At 43.9% G+C, this 20,382-nt stretch overlaps 1 long non-coding RNA gene across 1 annotated transcript in view; it reads right to left on the bottom strand.

Annotated features, from left to right (window-relative positions):
- Positions 1-19,915, bottom strand: part of LOC144773570 (uncharacterized) — a 105,601-nt gene extending 85,686 nt beyond the window's left edge. Inside the window, exon 1 of the long non-coding RNA XR_013600010.1 lies at positions 19,848-19,915. This is a non-coding gene — a long non-coding RNA (uncharacterized LOC144773570). The remainder of the gene's footprint in view (positions 1-19,847) is intronic.
- Between the last annotated feature and the right edge of the window lie 467 nt (positions 19,916-20,382).

Below are 20,382 nucleotides of genomic sequence, written 5' to 3'. Positions count from 1 at the left end.
CACTGATGCTGCTTCACCTTTAATGTTAGCTAATAAGATAGCTGAGACCTGTTTGAAATCTTTCAGTAATTTCATACCTAAATTCAAGGCCGGTTCTGGACCGTATTCATTTTGAATCTGTCTCAGAACGTCTGGTATTACCTCCATGGACGGGACACCATGTGTTTTTGTGTAGATTGAAGCAAAGACTGTACTCCAAGTGTCACAGTCCTCTACGTGTGGTGCAATCCCCATTGGTAAACAGATTGTTAGAATCCTGTGTTTCTCATGAGGAGTACTATCGGGAAATACTGCCTCTATTTGAGTCATTTTCTGAGCTAACCAGAATGGAATTTGTTCCCTTTTTGCAGGCAACTTACCGATTACTGACTGTATAGTCTGTGGTGTGATTTTGTTTTTGTTCCCCTGATGAGGGGTGTGCTGTGGAATTCTTATAGCAGGTTGGACTGTTGAGGTCCGCATGACATATTGTACCAATTGTCTATGTATTTTAATTAATTGTTTTAGTTGAGCAAACAATTCTACATCTGACATTCAGATTTATTATGACCTATATCAACCCACGAGCGGTTCCTGTTAACGAGGTTTCAGCTGGATTATTTTCATCTTTTATTAGCTGTCTGTAGTATTCTATCCTGATGCTTGTAGTTTTCTTTCCTCATGATTTTAGAATGCTCTGTTAAGAAGGTTCTGTAGTACTGTAATGCGTTCTTAGAGTGTTAAGATTGAGGAGTTTTGACAGTTGGTAGTAGGCTGATCTGCTATTTGCCTCGCTGCTGCGCAGCACCTGATTATTTGTGAATAAACTACAGCTAAAACCTCATGACTGCAATCCTGATTACTACATAATTGATGGCGACGATCTCAGGTGCCTGCTGAATCCACACCGTGCAAGAAAAAAAATGAAAAAAGATTGACGAGTGTCACAACGAAGCTTACCTCACGGGAATACTCACCGGAGCAAGAGCCTGAGGTAATTTTTTTTCGTTGTTGGGAATCAACACGTCAGCGGTGAGGAGCGCAGAAAGTCGTCACTTGAGCTGACGTTCTAGCAGAATGCGTGCGCTATTTTGGGTGTGAATTTTACTAAACGCTCATTGGCTGAAAAGAGAAACTTATGACGTCACAGAGCGTGCCCACGAGTGAATATCGTGCATCGCTATTGGTGGACGACGTGAAGTCATAGAAGCGGCCATCTTAGATTGGGCAAAATTCACAAAGCCATCGGCGTACAAAAAAAAACGGGCTTTATTCGGAAAGAAGTCATTCAGTTCAACGGAAACGCATTTTAAAGTAAGGAAATACTTGGCAAGCGAGAAGAATAAGTGATTCTTATTAAAAAATGGCATCGAAAGGAAGGAAGATCGGAATATATGAAAAGTTATGGTGAGCCTACCTGAGCTTATTGTGCTAATAAAAGGAGTTTGTTCAGCTGAATTTTGATTACTTGTCTTCGAACAACTGATAACACTGCATGAAAAGTGAAAGGAGTACACTGCTTTCAAGTACATTGAAGACATTGCTTTTAGACACTCCAATTCGACTTGGATTTAAATACACTCTTTCAAAAGCACCGTTTATCGAGTAGTGGTCATCGTTTGGATTGTTTGTAAGGATATTCACTTAGTCAAGCGCAACTAAAGTCTACCTTCACTTAATCTACTTTTTAAAACCTTATTGTAGGGCGTTATTGTAATTTGTGTAAGATGCAATCTGTCTCTCAACCTCCATTTTTTTTTAGAAACGCCAGGAGATCCACCTATTCATTGGAAGAAATGGTATGATGCTTTTCTTACTTACTTTGGTGCCATAGGAGGATCACGTTATAGGGCAGAAAGAAAATAATGCTTGTTATTAAATGCTTTGGGGTTTGAAGGGAGAGAGATATTCAAACATCTACCAGCATTAGTACGGGCAGCAGAAGATGAAGAGTTAGACGAGTTTACTGAAGCTGTTAAAAAATTGGAGTTGCGTTTTGATTTCCAACCTAGTTTATTATTATTATTATTATTATTATTATTATTATTATTATTATGCGTTCTTATATAGCGCTCGATTACCCGTAGGCATCTCGGCGCTTGCCTTGGGAACCCGTCCTGGCTTTTTCCCTGTGAAATACCCGTACTGGGCATCCCCAAGGTGAAAGCCAGGCATCCCGCTGCGGGGGGGCCGTAGTGGAGATTAAGCAGCTAATGCCCAGAGCTGCAGAGTGTGAACCTGTGATTCGAGTAGGCACCGAAACGAGAATTATCGAGTCCGTGGATATTTGGGCTCAAGACCCTGCCGCGTCGGGAATTGAACCCTGGTCCCGGGTCTGACCTCTGCTTCAGGGTCTGCCTCCTCTAACCAGTGAGCCACACTTCTCCACAAGTTTAGTGGTATTAAGGCATACATTTTTTAAAAGAGAACAAAAGATTGGTGAAAAAGTAGAAGACTTTATTACTGCTTTGAGAATATTGAGTGCAGAATGTCAATTTGAAGGTTTTAGAGACCAACTTATAAGGGATCAATACATTTGTAAGTGTACAGATAAGAGCATTCAACAAAAACTGTTGTCTTTAGGAAACCCACTTTAGAAGAAACTGTAAAAATATCTAGAAGTATCGAATTGTCGAAAGTCTCAGTCAAAGAACTAGATGAGAAGGGTTCATCTTCTTCTTTAACTTTGAAAGAAGAGTCTGTTAGTGTTGTCAGACCTAAAGAAGCAACATTTCAACAGAGTTCGATACGTAATGATAATAAGTTTTTTAAACAAACTAATATTTGCTTCAAATGTGGGAACACACCTCATTTTAGATCAGGACGTCCATGCCCTGCTAGAAATGTAACATGCAGAGCATGTGGTAGGTTTGGGCATTTTTCAAAAGTGTGTCAAAATGTTAAGAAAAATGCAGAAGTTCATCAAGATAATAGGTATTTTTCAAGGAATTCCTCCTAAATTGCCAACATTTCAGAATCTGATTCAGTTCATAACAGTTTTGAGAAAATCCAGGATGATTTGAGAGACATGGTGGTTGTGGTGAGTGAGGTGAATGTGGTTGGTGATGGTTCTGAATGTGTGGACCCGTATATTGAGGTTGGAGTTGGTGACAAGAAGCTGTGTTTGCTGGTTGATTCAGGAGCAAGAATCACCATGATTAAAGAAGAGAAATTCAAAGAAGTGTGGGGTTCACGTCCTTTATTTCCTCCTGATAGATCTCATGTGTCTTATGAGGGCAGAAAAATCGAATTGGCAGGTTATTTTGAAGATACTTTAGAGTTCAGAGGAAGGAACATTTTTGGGAAGATTTATGTAGCCATCAAGGGGTTAGATATTCTCGGATGGTTTCATCAAGGGCTCTTCAAGATGGTACTTAGGCCAGGTACATAGGATCAAGTATCTATTGTGAAAATGGACTGTTTAGAGGAAGTTTTGTCTGGGAGATACCCTTCTGTTTTTAGCAATAATCTTGGGCAGATTAAAGGGTTTACACATACGATTAAGGTAAAAGAGGGTGCCATACCAGTTAAGCATAAGCTTAGAAATGTACCTTTCAGTGTGAGAGAACAACTTGAGAAGGAACTTACGATTCTTTGCAAAAAAGGGATAACTTAACCAATTGAATCTTCTCTTTGGCTTATCCCCTTGGTTGTTGTTAAGAAGAAGAACGGAAAGCTTCGCGTCTGTGTTGATTTGCGCAGTTTAAACAAAAATATTTGGATTAATTCGCATCCCTTACCGAAGATTTCTGACATGCTGTCTTTAGTGAATGGATCTAGGTGGTTCACGAAATTAGATCTTGCTTCAGCATATCACCAAGTAGTATTGGATCCATCTTCGAGGCATTTGACCGCATTTGTTTCTCCCATTGGTACGTTTCAGTACTGCCGAATGCCATTTGGGTTGGCCTCTGCGGCAGCAGTTTTTCAGAGAATCATGTCTAATTTACTTAAGGATTTAAAGGGGGTCATTGTTTTCCAAGATGATTTTTTAGTGCCTGGTGCTACGTCAGAAATACATGATGATATTGTTTGTGCTGTTTTGGAGATTTTGCGTGATGCAGGAGTTGTTTTAAAGAAGGAAAAATGTGTTTTTAAAGTACGGAAAATCGAATATTTAGGTCATGTTCTGTCTGAACATGGTGTGGAACCAGGACCGGGTTTGGTTAAGGCCATTGTGGATTCTTCACCCCCGAAAGATAAAGTGAGTCTTAAATCATTCATAGGGTTGTGTGAATTTTATTCAAGGTTTTTACCTGGCTATGCCTCTAAAATCCAACCACTTTCCAACATGCTGAAGAAGAGTGTTCCGTTTGTGTGGGACAAAGTATGTGAAGATGCTTTTTGTTGGATCAAGGAAAATCTAGTTAGTCCGACTATTCTCAAACCTTTAAATCCAAATTTGATGTGTACTATCACAATGGATGCCAGTGGGGTAGGTTTGGGTGCCATTCTCACTCAAAATGAAAAAGGACAAGAATATACTTTGGGCTATGCATCCAGAGTTTTACAGGGTTCAGAGTTGAATTTTTCTGTTATAGAAAGAGAATTGTTGGCGTGTTGGTGGGCTATTAGAAAGTTTACTCCATATGTGTGGGGTAAATATTTTAAATTATGCACTGATCACAACCCACTTGTTTCTGTTCTCTCTGGTGACAAAATTAGAGATCTTACCCCCAGGGTTGCGCTTTTAAAAACGAAACTTTTACAATTTGATTTTGAAATTTCTTACATTCCAGGTTCAAAAAACAGTAGGGCTGATTATTTTTCGAGAAATCCTGTTGATTGTGGTGATACATCTGAAAGGTATGATGAAGACAATTGTTTTGTGGCTCCTGTTATGTTGGATGGAATGTGTGCCATTAGTGAAAAAGAATGGAGAGAGAAGTTGGATGAGGACCTACTACTTTCTGAAGTTATGAAATGCATTAAGAAAGGCTGGCCCAAGGAGAAAAATGCTCATGTTCCCTTGCAGACTTTTGTAAAGGTTGCAAATGAAATTTCAATCGAAAATGGGTTGCTTATGCGCGGTGATAGACTGATTTCTCCGGAGTCACTTAGGATCAGACTTATCAGGGGTGCTCATGAAGGTCATCTTGGAAAGACTTTTACCAAGAGGAGACTTCGTGAACACCTATGGTGGCCTCAGATGGACAAGGATGTCGACACTTTTTGTGGGTGAGTGTGTAGTTTGTTCAAGTTCAGAAAAGAGTTTGAAAATACGAACTCCACCTTTACAGCCCATAGAATTTCCATGTAAGCCATGGGAGAAAATCGGTATTGATCTAGTGGGACCTTTTAATACTCTTCCCACTAATTCAAGATTTGCCATTGTAGCAATTGACTACTATTCTAAGTGCAAGAAAACACAGGGTGTCCTAACTATTAGGCCACAGGCCTAAGCACAAGAGATTCTATCTATACGTATATATAGTAAACCCCAGAGCTCAGGGCGGGCTTTTATACTGATATCGGGGTGCAACGAAAGGTGAAAGGCAACAGATCTCTGTAATGTGGCTGGTATAGATTAACAATATTACCATGAATACCCTCAATTTTTCCGTCACTATTGTTCGTGGCAAGGATAAATCAACTAGACTGATACCCAGGGATTTTAGTAAAAAAGTATACAGATTTTATTATTTCACATACAATATCAATCATTTAATAATTATTAAAACATAGGTAATTACACATCATGATTTTATACATAATATCATAATTCATAAAGATTAAAACATAATACATAAAACAAGAATCATAAGGCCTAATAGTTGGGACACCCTGTGTTTTCTTGTATTTATCTCCCCCTGGTCCTAGACAAACACTAAGAGGGGGCCTCCTTATCTTTTCTTACTATTCTAAGTGGCCAGAGGTTCGTTTTATTAATGACCCTAACACTAATAATGTCATTGATTTTTTAAAAGACATCTTTCTCCGTGAAGGTTTCCCAGTTACCATTGTTAGTGACAATGGTGTTCAATTTGTCAGTCAAGATTTTGAAAATTTTATGCATCAAAGTGGTATTTGTCATTTGAAGAGTGCGCTCTACCATCCACAAACCAATGGTTTGGTCGAGCGCATGAATAGGGTCCTAAATAATTGTGTGCAGTGGGCTTTAGCGTGCAAGTGCAATGTACAAAATGCGGTAAGGTACATGCTATGGTTCTATCGTACCACACCCCATTCGACAACAACATTCTCACAGTTTGAACTTCTTCGTGGAAGAAAGCAAAGTTCTAAAATATGTCCTGGCTGGATGGCGAAATGGGTTAAAATGAATACTGTGATTGATGTGGATGTTATTGTTAGGTCAAACGTTCTTCAAGCTCAAGGTCATCAAAAGGAGTATTTTGATTCAAGGAAAAAAACAGTTTCAGAAGATATTAAAGTTGGTGATATTGTTCGTGTTAAGTTACCAACTCATGTGAAGAAAGGATGTTCTAAATTTTCTGAAACCTTTTCTGTTGATAAGGTTTGTAGTAATGCTATAGGAGTTAACTCTAAAAATTGGTGGAATAAGTCCAGAGTTGTAAAAGTCACCAAAGATTCCAGACAAAGCATATCACCTGGTTCGGATGATACTCACAAGTCTAGTCTGGTTCTGCCCCATGCAGAGGTTGTACGGAGAAGTACACGTCAACGTTCCATTCCCGTCAGGTTTCGCAATTAAAGTTGTGTCTCACATTATGTTTTTCTTTTCCTCTGTTATTTAACTTTGCTGTTGTTTTTTTTGTTTTCTGTTTTTTTTTTGTTGTTTCCTTTTTTTTTTTATTTTTCCATGTTGAGGAAAGGAGGATGATGTAGTATTCTATCCTGATGCTTGTAGTTTTCTTTCCTCATGATTTTAGAATGCTCTGTTAGGAAGGTTCTGTAGTACTGTAGTGCGTTCTTCTTAGAGTGTTAAGATTGAGGAGTTTTGACAGTTGGTAGTTGGCTGATCTGCTATTTGCCTCGCTGCTGCGCAGCACCTGATTATTTGTGAATAAACTACAGCTAAAACCTCATGACTGCAATCCTGATTACCACACTGTCCCAAAGGGATCCCATAGAGGTCAGGTGCTATCTCCCTGTGGCTGCGACAGTGTGTCTCCACAGGATCTGGTGCACTTTATGTTCTTCTGTTCACTCTATGATGTTCCCCGGAGGTTTTTTTTAAAGCCCCTTTTAAAAAAGATGAATTTACCCAGGTCCGCCAAGCCCTTTGCTACTTGTGTTAATGTTAAAGCCCGAAAGCACTTTATTTGTGATTGGTTTCTTGAAATCCGCACTGAATTAACAGATTCACAAATTATTATCACGGTCCTTGTAGCTTCTTCTAAAAAGTTTATATGTATCTTTTGGGTGACTGTTTTTATCTTAAACTCTTTTATCTCTCATTGGAATTAATTTTATATGGATTATGATCATGGTCATTGTACATGTTTTAATTTATTTTTATTAAATGTCGCTTTTATGGTTTTCAAATCTGTAAAACCGAATAAAGTATTTTGATACTGATACATCTGACATTCTTTAAATGTTAGAATGTGGTGTATAGCTGGCTAGTACCCGCCATGTAGCTCCTGGTCTACCTAGTGGACTGAGCCTGGTAATGTGATTTTGATGTTGTAGGGCGCCATTAAACCAGAGCTGATGCTCTTGGTAAGTTAGTGGAATTTCAACGTCCTCGAAAGGAACGTATTCCGCTGGATGTTCCTCCATCTTGTAGAAGTGGAACTCATGTGTTACTGGATTTGCTTGTGGAAAGACAATCTATGAATAGAATACCTCTCTCTGCCGATATTCATGTGCCTCTATTACAAATATTACCTTATCACCTCTCGATGATACTCCATTATTTATGAGTTTGTAAGTCATAATTTTTCTTACATTTGCCGGGATGTGTATAACATCCAGGTCAGTTTCATTAAAACCTGTTGTATCTAGGTTTTGTGCAAGTGCTGCTCCTGCAGCTCTAGCCAACTCTTCGTCACTCTCCATAATTTTTTATGAAGGTTTGCAGAGCAAGTTTCAAGGAAATAAAGATAAGGTGCACAATATTTTGGAACACTGTATCCTTCAACGTTGAACAAACCAAAAACTAATACATAGGATTTTCGTCCTACTAAGTTATGGCAGATATTTTATTCTTTGACCCACTCCAGACGTCTATTGGAGTATTTACAGGAAAAGGGGTCTCTGTAAAAAGCACGACTGAGTTACTCTAGTATGTAGCGTTAAATTAGTGCCTTACCAAATGTTGGGCGCCATGCAGTGTAGTTCCTATATTCCCAATAGGCTCTGCGCATTGGAATAATATATCCTATAGATTAGACGTAGGACTGAGGTTGACTAGGTCTCTATCAAATATACAAGACCTAATTGTGTGTGCCAGCTAGCTCAGAGGTCACTAGAAAAGTTCTCGAATTCACAAGAAGGGATTAGTCTCTGACAACCGCATAAACATGACAACTTTGTTTCCCCAAGATAAAACGTATCTTCAGAGTCGTAGAAACAATAGATAGATATTTCACTCAGTCAATCGTGCATGCTTCGTTTCACTAGAGGTGTAGAGAAAGTAGAAAGACGGGCGTTTTCAATAAAAGGTTTTATTGAACAGTCTTCTTTCTCACACAAAAGAAATGAACTGCTACAATAGTAAAACTGTTTGTAAAATATAATGCATACAGTAAAAATAGTAGAATGAAATAATACTGTAAGAGCATTGTATGGTTCCTAACCCATATATAAATACATACATAAATAACAGAGGCTAAAAGTCTTCAACTGGTGCTTCTAAAGTACGCCTAGCCCGGTGTACCTAACCTAAGCTTAGTACAAGGGAGGAAGTAAGTGAGGTGTAGCATAAGTGTAGTATTCTTTTGCCAAGAATCTGCTCAAGATTTCTCTAAGTGTCTAATCAGCTCCGTACCTTAGTTTTGAATGGAGAAGGTCAGTCTCGGGACTCGATTTCCCAACAACCCGCAAGGGTGGCTTGGAAACACTGGAGCTGGATTTCTCGGCAGGAGAAAAGACAGCGTCTCTCTCAGTGCGTCTGCTTGAGGGTCGAACTGCTCCAAACCACTGTGTGTCTGCTTAGGCGAGTGTGGGCATATTTATACCGTGAAGGTGCCGAGTTTGACGTAAAGGTGGACATAATAACGTCATTAAAGACTCTCGGTTCTTTGAAAACTCCATGAGTTCTTAGACAAGTCAGTTCTCGAGCAAGGGAAAGTCCCTAGCTGCTGAAGCCGAGTTTTCCAAGAAATCGTTGTAGATTTTCAGAACTAGTGGAAGTAGCCCTGCCGTATTTGGACTGCATGAGCTATGCCTAAATATAGTTATGATTTCTATGCCCATATAAGTATATGGTGATTTATACCTCTATAAGGACATGAATCGGGAAAATTACAATAGTGTCCTAAAATGGTTCACAACACCATCACCCAGGACCAAAACACACACAATATACCACAAATCGCACAAAAGTTCACCATCACAGAACAACACTGCCACATCAAACCAACTACAGATGCACATGAAATAAAAACTGAACAAACACTGCACGACATCAGGGGATGCACATCAGGCAATGCCAAGGCCACATACACACAGCACTGTATGCACAACAAGCAGTGTGTGCACACCAAGCATAACAGTCACACACAGACATGACTGACACAACCTCAACACACACAACACAAAGCAGCACAGCACAAACACAACAGCACACCCAGGAAGTGAAGCAATACCACAACCAACACACATACATCCAACACAACAACAATAGATGCATCACCCTGGGATACAAGAGCAGAACCATCTTGACCAGAGCACTGGGCAGCACATACAGCTGAAGTGCACATGAGCAATCCTGACTGATTAATAGCAGAAGATCATCACACTGAAACCATTGGGGCAAAGTCCAGAGTGGAACATTTCTCTTGGCCCAAGAACTGCACCACAAAGCACAGTGTCACAAACGAAGTGATGGGGAGGCACACACACATTTAAACCAAGGGTACAGCTGACATCAAAGTGAACTGCCTTGCATGTCAGTAGTCAACATGTAAGGGGTGTACCATACACAAATAGAGGGAGTGCAGACTCACAATGGGTAGGCATAAGTGGCACACATAGGGAATGTCATTACACCACACACACCATGCAATACAGGAGGATAAAAGGCACCATGTGCCTGCAATACATGAGAAAGACAACCACAATGGCAGTGTGGAGAAGCAGGGCTGCACAGTCTACAAAAACAGACTCAAGACACATGGAAGATCAAACAAACACAACACTGATGTGCAGCTCACACACTCTGCACACTCACAAGTGACTAAAACAACAAGTAGGAGTCAGACAGAACAGCACGGACACACCAACACACTGCACAGTGCACAACAGACAGCTCACACTTGTGCATATAACCACATCCACAGTGCTGAACAATCCAAACAACAGGCACATAACTCCTGGGTGACACAAGTGTGTCTTTCACAATCCAGGGGCACACACACATCCACACCCCCAACAAAGTCACACCCTTCACACTGCACACCTCTTGACTACCCAAGAGGACACATCTCATGTAGGCCATGGGACCAGGATTAAGGGCCATCACAAGATGATCATAAGCATACACAGCTGGGCACACATAAAGAAATAACTTTTTGCTGTTGGTCTGCCCGTGAGGAGTGTCCGATAGGAGGAGGTGACCTTTTGGTTCCTTTTGGAACTGCTCGCCGCACCCGCTCCGCGGGTGCCGCTTCGCTGAACTGACCCGGATTAGCGCCTCGAGGGGACCGGAGGAGCTGTGTGTGCGCGAGGCCATTGATAACACCAGGCAGGCAGGTAGAGAAGCGCTGCAGGGACTCGCTCTCGCAGGAGTCCCTGCTTGACCCTGCACACCTGGTCTGCGCTCCCTGCCCGCCACGCCCACGGCACACAGTAGCATTAAAATCCCTCCTTTTCCTCTCAGCAGTGGGATACTTTTTGCTGTTGGTCTGCCCGTGAGGAGTGTCCGATAGGAGGAGTCCTTTTGGAACTGCTCGCCGCAACCGCTCCGCGGGTGCCGCTTCGCTGAACTGACCCGGATTAGCGCCTCGAGGGGACCGGAGGAGCTGTGTGTGCGCGAGGCCATTGATAACACCAGGCAGGCAGGTAGAGAAGCGCTGCAGGGACTCGCTCTCCCAGGAGTCCCTGCATGACCCTGCACACCTGGTCTGCGCTACCTGCCCGCCATGCCCACGGCACACAGTAGCGTTAAAATCCCTCCTTTTCCTCTCAGCAGTGGGATACTTTTTGCTGTTGGTCTGCCCATGAGGAGTGTCCGATAGGAGGAGGAGACCTTTTGGAACTGCTCGCCGTACCCGCTCCGCGGGTGCCGCTTTGCTGAACTGACCCGGATTAGCGCCTCGAGGGGACCGGAGGAGCTGTGTGTGCGCGAGGCCATTGATAACAACAGGCAGGCAGGTAGAGAAGCGCTGCAGGGACTCGCTCTCTCATGAGTCCCTGCTTGACCCTGCACACCTGGTCTGCGCTCCCTGCCCGCCACACCCACAGCACGTCATACGCACTATTTCTTGCCACAGTCTGCCACTGCGCGGGACCACGCGGGAGCGCGCCGGGCTAAGCCCGGGCAAAGGGCGGGCCGTCTGTGGCCGTCCGGGGACGAGAGGGGCTGGGCTGGGCCACCCCCCTAAGAACTTCACCCCGGTGGCTTCGGGTTTGTGGACTGCTGCTTCTTATTACTTTGTATAGTTCTACTGGTTGAGTTAGTATATATATTTACATTTATCTGTAGGTTTCTTTCCTCATGTCGATGTCAACACGCTCTGGTAAGAGCTTGAGAGGGGGAGGCGGATGTGTGAGTGGAACTATGGACCAGTTTATCACCCGCGCATTCTCGATCGTTGAGAAAGAGATTGCTGAGACGGAACGTTGCCTCTCTCGTGAATATCTTGCCTACAAACGTTCCTCCTTGGGGCCTCTGGCTCTGGTCCCCTCCCCTGTGCATGCTGCTGATCCCTTGCTCAATGTTTCTACTGACACTGATAACCAACGGGCAAATGCCATTAGGGCTAGTTTGGATGGGATTTACTCTATAGCTCAGGGTGGGGCCAGAACCACCTTGCCAGCCCCAGGGCTTGTTGAGCCTCCTGCTCCTTTAGTTGCTTCGCCTTCCCCCCTAAGCCATGAGGCTCCCATTTCCCAGCCTGCGTTAGCATCACTGGTAGTAGATGGAGTTGTTCCCATTAAAAGGAAACGTATTGTCAGTCCCCTCAAGGGTAGTTGTTCCAAACCCTATAAAAAGTTGAGGAAGAACTGCAGCAGGGGGGTGGGACTATGAAGGGCACGGGGGCCGGAGTTAAACAATCCCATGGATTTCTGGGAGGAGAAACGCCGGGCGCCTCGTGTGAGCAATCGAATGTAGATCTGCAAACTGCTCCCATTGTAGGCCCCCTACCTGAAACCCCACTGATTGCTCAGATCGAACAATTAATGAGATCTCTGATCCTCCCAGTATTGGAGAGAGTAAAAGGGTTGACTGATTTGCTGGACAGATTCGAGCAGGTCTCCCTGGATAACTTTTTCTCCTTGAAATCTTTAATTAAATTGCATTCTAAAATTAGAGAGGATGGGTTGGCTGGGAACCCAGGCCCCAGTGTGACAGCTCCGGAAGTTATCTCTCCGCCCAACTCAGTAGGGATAGTGCAGGGGGTTACTGAGGCAAATGCAACCATTGTGCACTCGGTGTTCTCCTCTGGGGATCTGTTAGACACAGGGATGGCTGCCGTAGATGTTTTAGTGCATTCTGAAGTCTCTAGGAAAAAGAACAAAGCTGTTAAGAAGGCAAAAGAGCCCGCACACTCTGGTGCTGGGTGTTTAGCTAAGAATAAGATCATTGATAACAGTAAAAGAGACAAAGTGATTGGGCCTGGCAACTCGATCCCAGCCCCAAAAGGTCAGCAAGAAGGTGAGAAGGGATCAACTATTGCTCGCCACGCTAATTTACCACCTGATTGTCAGCCTTTTGTAGTTGTTCTCACTGGGGTTCCTCCGCTTAAATCAGGCAAACAGGAGTCATATACTGAACTTAAAAATAAAACACTATTCTGGCTCAGGGAAAATAGACCTCTTCCTAGCTCCATGGATGGCCGGGTTATTCATGTGAGAAGGGTCAGCTGGGTAGGCACCAGGCCTAAAGATCAAAGGGGAGATTGCATTCTAGTTAACTTTAAAGACCCCAGGGTAGCTAGATTTATTTGCAGTCAGGAATCTAACGGTGGTACCTCTGGTATTAACACTCGCGACCTTAGTTACTTTAACCCGCGCCCAGTAACCCCGTGGCTTAGCAATCCCTTGTATGGGGAGGGAAGGAGAAGTAGGTACCCCCTCCATGACCCAGCTCCCTTTAGCTTGATGTGCCAGAACACAGGCCCTAGCTCTCATTGGCCATGGTGGGGCTGTTGACGCGATGGCCATAAACTAGCCAGAAATGTACCTGCTGTTGCTATAGCACCCATGAGTTGTGGTATGAGCAGTCATGAGGACACAGGTTTCTTCTGTCCTCATGAATCCCCTACTGCTCTCTCCTCTGGTTTACTACATATGGCTGTACTTGGTGGTCCAAGTTCGATTGCCTCTAGCGCACTGGTAGCGGCGGAGGGTGCAACAAAGGAGTCTGGTTCCGAGTCCAGTCTGATCACGCAACGACCCCTAGCTGAGCAATGACAATCGCTAACGAGCTGAAGATTGTCGGTTGGAATATAGCGGGCCTTTCCCGAAACCTAGATTTACCAGAGTGGAATACCTTCATTGAGTCTTTTGGGATATGTATCTTCCAGGAGACTTGGTGTTTGGAGCCACGTCACCAGGTCGGGTATACTACTTACTTTGTGCCTGCTATTGCCTCATCCTCAGGGAGGGGTCGCCCATCTGGCGGCCTGCTTATTTGGGTTAGCATCCCATTGGGCTGTCAGATTAGCCACATTGAAACCAAGTCTCTTGATTTACAGAGGCGTTCAGTGAGAGGGCCCCATAGCAGCCGGTCCGTAGAGATCTTTAACATTTATGTTAGAGGCCCCAATGGGGGCTTGACATCTCCAACTCTAGTGGCACTCGAGGATGAACTTAGAACATGCAGCCCCAATGCCTACATCTTGCTTGCCGGTGACCTTAATTGCTCTTATGAGCCCCTGGCAGCAGACGACATTTTGGGTACCTTAGATGAGGACACCAGGAGAGGAATTCCACCTTTAACTATAGCACCAATTAAGAGGTGGTCTAAACGGGCGGTACAATTAAGTGCCCTCACGTTGGAGTATGGGTTAAGGGCGACAAATGGGAGAACAGCTTCGGACCCCTGTGGTGCTCACACGTTTAACAGGGTTGGCCACTCGTCCCAAATTGATTACATCTTGCTGGACTTTAAGCTTTGGGCCTACCTGTTAGATATGGCAGTCCTACCATCTGCGGACAGTGACCACAACCCACTCACTCTGTCCCTGACCCCCTTATGGAAAGTGGACAAAGTCTTTCAGGCGCCTCATGTTTCGAGGTTGACAGGTGAGGTCTGTCCCTCGAACTGTGGGAGACGCCTGAAATGGGATAAGGTTGTCATTGATGAGGGGAAGGTTCTAGAAATAGGGTCAATTATGTCTAAAACTGTAATCAGGCTGAAGTCTATTAGTATGAACACCCAGGAGGTATCTTCTCTTTTTTGCCATACTACCAAAACTTTGGGTGACCTCTTCATTGTAGGCAGTCGAGGTGGCAAAGTAGGCAAACAGGGCCGTCCCAAGGGTAATACAGGATGGTATTCTAACACTTGTCGGAGGGCAAAAAGGGAATTAATTAACGCAGTCAAAACAAAGGAAATTGGGTTGATTGGTATTGCCAGGAAAAGGTACAGGGCTGCTACTAGTGAAGCTAAGAAGGGGTGGGAGAATCAGTTTTGGTGTGACCTGAAAGCGGCAAGTGTAGGGAGGGATTCTAGGGGCTTTTGGGATTTAGTGAGATCCAAGAATAGGCCCTCTGACTCGCTCATTACATGTAACATTTCTGAGGGGTCATGGTTTGAGCACTTCTCTCGCCTTTATACTACCACTGTGGAAGATGGGTTGGGCCACTTTGAACTATCACCATTGGGTCCCCCAGGGTTGATGGAGGGTATAGCATTTACTGTTAAGTAAGTGGAGAATGCCATCAAATCTCTTGTACCCAATAAAGCTGCAGGGCCGGATGGTTTACCGGGGGATCTGCTTCGCCTCAACCTGCCGAAATGGGGGATTCTTATTGCCTCATTGCTCAATGCAACCTATTATGGTGCCACTCTCCCAGAATCCTGGATGGGTGCTGAGGTCGTCCCAATTTTTAAAAAAGGGGGACGGGACAACCCAGCAAACTACCGGCCCATAAGCCTAATTGATTCGACACAGAAAGTCTCTGGGAAGGTAGTCCTTGGGAGGGTGCTCCAGTGGGCAGAAGAAAATGGGATCCTGTCTGACTTCCAAGCAGGTTTTAGGTAAGGTGTGGGGACCATTGAGCAGTTGTTTCGACTCCTGATGTTATATTGGAAGGTGGTTGTACTGGGCAAAGACAGTCTGTATCTCGCGTTTATCGATTTGCGGACTGCCTTTGACCTAGTGCCCCGGGGGCGCCTATGGAGGGTATTGTTTGATTTGGGAATGCCTCCGTATTTACTGTCACTAATAATGAAGCTCCACGCTGAGAATTTTGCGCAGGTGCAGTGGGGCAATCAGGGCCAAAAGACCGCTCGAATAACAGTAAATAGAGGAGTCCGCCAGGGGTGCGTTCTTGCCCCAACTCTATTCTCATTATATGTGAACGGAGTGGTGGAGCATCTTTTAAAAAATCCTGCTGACGCACCATCCCTGGCAGGGAGGAGAATACCCACCCTATTATTTGCAGACAATACCCTTTTGATTTCCAAATCCCCGGTTGGTCTGCAGAGCCTCCTCGACAGCTTTCAATCTTTTTGTGAGATTAGGGGCCTAAAGATCAATACTGAAAAAACAAAATACTTGGTCCTGAACCCTCCTAAAAAACTTGGCCGGCCACCAGCTTTGAATATGGTAACCCTGGATAGAGTCAAGGAGTTTGACTACCTAGGTATCCGCCTCTCCGACACCATGAGGTGGAACAGTCACCTCCATAAAATGTTATTAAGTCACAAAAGGGTGGTGGGGGCTCTTCTTAAGGAGCGGAGGTCATCTACCCTCAAACCTATTGCCCCGGTGTTAGATATTTATATGGCAAGAGGCGTTAGTGCGGCGCTATACGGGGCAGAGCTTTGGGGAGCCCAGAATGTGCTATCCTACTCAGAAAATAAATTTCCGAAGGATTTGATGTGCCTCCCCAATAGTACCCCCACTCTTCCACTGCTCCTGGACATGGGTTGTCATTCCATCAAAGACCAGGCTAGACTGAGACCCCTTCTTCTCTGGGCCCGCATATGGAGGGTCCCTGAACTTGGCAGTTATGCAGAGGGGTTGAAGGAAGTACTATCTATGTCTGGTTGGTCAAAAATAAGGTGGTTAATGGATGTAAAACATTTGTTAGGCGAGTTGGGTCTTGAAGAGGTCTGGCACTCCAGGTCCGCCCCTCCCAAGTCAGTTCTGAAAAGAGTGTATTGGAATTGGGTAACGAGTAGGAGAAACACCGACCCCAATTTATGTAAATCCGCCAGAGAATTTTTAATAGTGAAGGATGTAGCCCTCCGGGAACCTTATCTTGACATTATTTTAATACCTAGAGACAGGGCCTTATATTCTAAATTTAGAATAGGTATGCTTCCTGTGGGAGAACTGACTGCACGCTGGAAGATCCCGGCACAAACTGTATCTTCCTGCCCTTTTTGTCCTTTTAGGACCGAGTCGGTGCCCCACCTTTTGTTTGAATGCCCTGCCTATAAAGCTCCTCGCAACAGGTGGTTAAAACCCTTGTGCAAAGAGCTGGGTACCAGACATTACAGTGTTGCTTTGCGAATTCTAAAGTCTGATACACGGCCCCTGTTTGTTTGTGGTTTAGCGAAGTTTTTAAGCTGGGCATGGCTGATTAGGTCAAAAAGGCTTATGCATATTGTTTAATTTAGGTCATTTTGTCAGACCTTTTTAGGTAATTTATTGCCGCCATTTGTACTGTATTCTGTATGATTGTATTTTATGGCTAGACTTTTATCCTTTTATTCTTGTTGCAATGTGTATGTATTTCTTTTTAAGATATTTTTATATCGAAATAAAGCCAATTTGACTGGTATAAAGGAATAACACACATACATGATGACATTGACCAACCTGCATGCAAACCTGTGCACAGTATCACACCCTGTGCTGTGGGGTCCCCCAACCTGACATGTGAACAATGTAGCCAACAATAGCAAATCACGAAAAAGAGAACTGCATGACAGGTATAATTGACACCACATATAAAACAATTATCAGTGTCTGAATGGACTGAAGTCCCTGTCACCCCTGTTAAAAATTTGTGATGTGGGTAAAGAGCTTGGCAATGTTGAAGTGACACATAGAGCATGGGGCACAGTCAACTAAATGCACACACCAAAAGAACTTTAATCAGCAAAGACACTGACAAAACAGATAACAGGAGTAACTGTCTTTATTCACATATTGCACAGATGTGACAGTAGAACAACAGTAGAGAAGAGCAAGGCACCTAATGCTGAGCATATGCAAGAGAATCTGCACAGGCAAACTCTAAACAGGAAGGCCAGTGGCCAGTTCAGGGTGCACAGCAAATACATGAGAGGCTGCACAGGGGAGAGTCCAATACAGCAGAGCAACAGAGCCAGTGTCCATGGCAGGGTGCACAGCAAGTACACGAGAGGCTGCACAGGATAGAGTCCAGCAGAGCAACAGGGCCAGTGTCCATGGCATGGTGCACAGCACGTACATAAGAGGCTGCACAGGATAGAGTCCAGCAGAGCAACAGGGCCAGTGTCCATGGCAGGGTGCACAGCAAGTACATGAGAGGCTGCACAGGGAGAGTCCAACACAGCAGAGCAACAGGGCCAGTGTCCATGGCAGGGTGCACTGCAAGTACATGAGAGGCTGCACAAGGGAGAGTCCAACACAGCAGAGCAACAGGGCCAGTGTCCATGGCAGGGTGCACAGCATGTACAGGAGAGGCTGGACAGGCAAGGGCAGAACAGGAAGGCCAGTGTGCATGGCAAAGTGCAGAGTCAGGACATGAGAAGCTGCACATGCAAAGGCAGAACAGCAGTGAATGACAAGGTCAGTGGGCATGGCAAAGTGCAGAGTCAGAACATGAGAAGCTGCACAGGCAAGGGCAGAACAGGAAGGCTAGTGGGCATGGCAAGGCACAGAGCGAGTACATGAGAAGCTGCACAGGAAAGGGTAGAACAGCAGTGAATGACAAGGCCAGAGGGCATGGCAAAGTGCAGAGTCAGGATATGAGAAGCTGTACAGGCAAGGGCAGAACAACAGTGAATGACAAGGCCAGTGGGCATCGCAAAGTGCAGAGTCAGGACATGAGAAGCTGCACAGGGAGTGTGTTTGACTGTATCCTTCCATGGGCAGCAGCACACTCAGGGGGTAAACAATGGGCAGGACTGGCCCACCTGTATGAGAGACAGGTGCGTGAGGTGGACTAACGCTCACTCTTGGCTGTCAGACGGACTTGGAGCTGGCTGTGTGTCGGGGACGAGTTTAAATGTTACCAAGAAGGTAGCAGCACTGCGTACTGTTCACAAGTGGTCACTAAATGACCCTCCAAAAAATTAAACGCAGTTTAAATCCAATGAATCAACAATATCAAAAATATAAACCACATAAATACAAATATGATTGTAAATGTAAATCTTAACATGTAGTTATGGAATCAAAAGTTAATAAACATCACTTTTTGATTGTGTTGACATATAGAACAAAATCAGATTCATGATACAATTAGCTTAAAAGAATTTGCATATGTACAAATGTTCATATCTTCACAATGAATCTTGTAAGGGCCCGATGCATTTCGGGACCTAGGAGTCCCTTCTTCAGGGGCCAATCTGTAATGGAAAGTATTGAGCAAATATCACTTGACAAAATTGCGTGAAAAAACCGCAAAGAGTTGGATGAAGGTGAACAAATTACCACAACAAGGTGGAGATATTACTCTCCATGGCTGCAGATATAGTGAAACAGCCACGTGATCCCATAATAAATAAAGCCAGTCAGCTCAGCGTGTCTGAGACAGAGGTGATAATGAAGGAAAGGCGAAAAAAGGACAATAAGTCAATAGAACCCTTCACCTAAAGTGTCACAAGTGAGAAGCAAGAGACAGCAACACATAAGAATCTTAAACCAAAAAGAACTCAGATATCAACCATGTGCAAAAGAGCGTACCTTACTGTCCAGAAATGAAAACTTCTGTAACGCAAATGTCGATACCACCAATCGTTAATTAACAGCACAGTCCAAATTATAACAAGTCAGTTCTAAACGGAAATCATTGACACCACCTACGAATCAATATCTTAGATACGCACCTAAACAAAGTCCAAAACGGCTAACAGTTGAAACTTCAAAAACCTCTAGGATCAGATGAATGTTCTTATGTGGGGCTGGAGGGGGCATAAGAATTGTAAATCACGATGAAATGTAAATAAATTACGGAACTAGTAGACTCGTGGTACCTACTCAGGACGAGTATTACACTCACCTGATGAAAAATCCAGCTCCAAACGCAAAGTTATTTTCTAGTTCTCAGTTTTGTACAAGCTCCCTCTAAAAAGGGAATAACCATCACTCTCAAACCTGCCGGTAATATACATAACTGGAAATATACAGTTGAAGGGTAAAGAAAGTCCTCAATCTCCAATCCAAACTCACCGGTTCCAAACCGCAGGGAGAAGACCGACGCTGGTAGTACCTATTGGAAAGCCGTTACCGGTCTAAACGTGGCGCATTATCAACCCGACTGCACCAAGGGATATATAAACAGAGGCAAAGGACTCGCGCCGCAAAAAAGACCGGCGCCATCTTAGAGTGTCCTAGAAACAATGCGCTTTGAACATGATAAGGAAATAGGTAAAACTGTGTATTCTAGCTAATAACTAGTTGTTAAGCTAACGAACCGATAGTCAAAAATATATAAATCACGCAAAACAAAAAACGATCTAGCACTATATTGGCAAACAAGTATCCACAATAGGTCTATAATGAGAATATACAGATTAGAAACCCGGTTCTTATAATGACTGCACTTGTTCCCTCTATGTGATAGCAAGTAGTGTAGTAGACAACCAGTATACCACTGTAATGCAAGTGAGGATGCCTGGAATAATACAGAAGGTTAAGTTCCCCAGAAAGTTAGGTTCCCCAGAGAATAGTAGCTGAATATAAAGTCAGTGACTAAAGGAAGCAT

Source organism: Lissotriton helveticus, chromosome 1_1, assembly GCF_964261635.1.
Source record: "Lissotriton helveticus chromosome 1_1, aLisHel1.1, whole genome shotgun sequence".
Taxonomy (NCBI): domain Eukaryota; kingdom Metazoa; phylum Chordata; class Amphibia; order Caudata; family Salamandridae; genus Lissotriton; species Lissotriton helveticus.
This window is presented reverse-complemented; position numbering and strand designations above follow the sequence as displayed.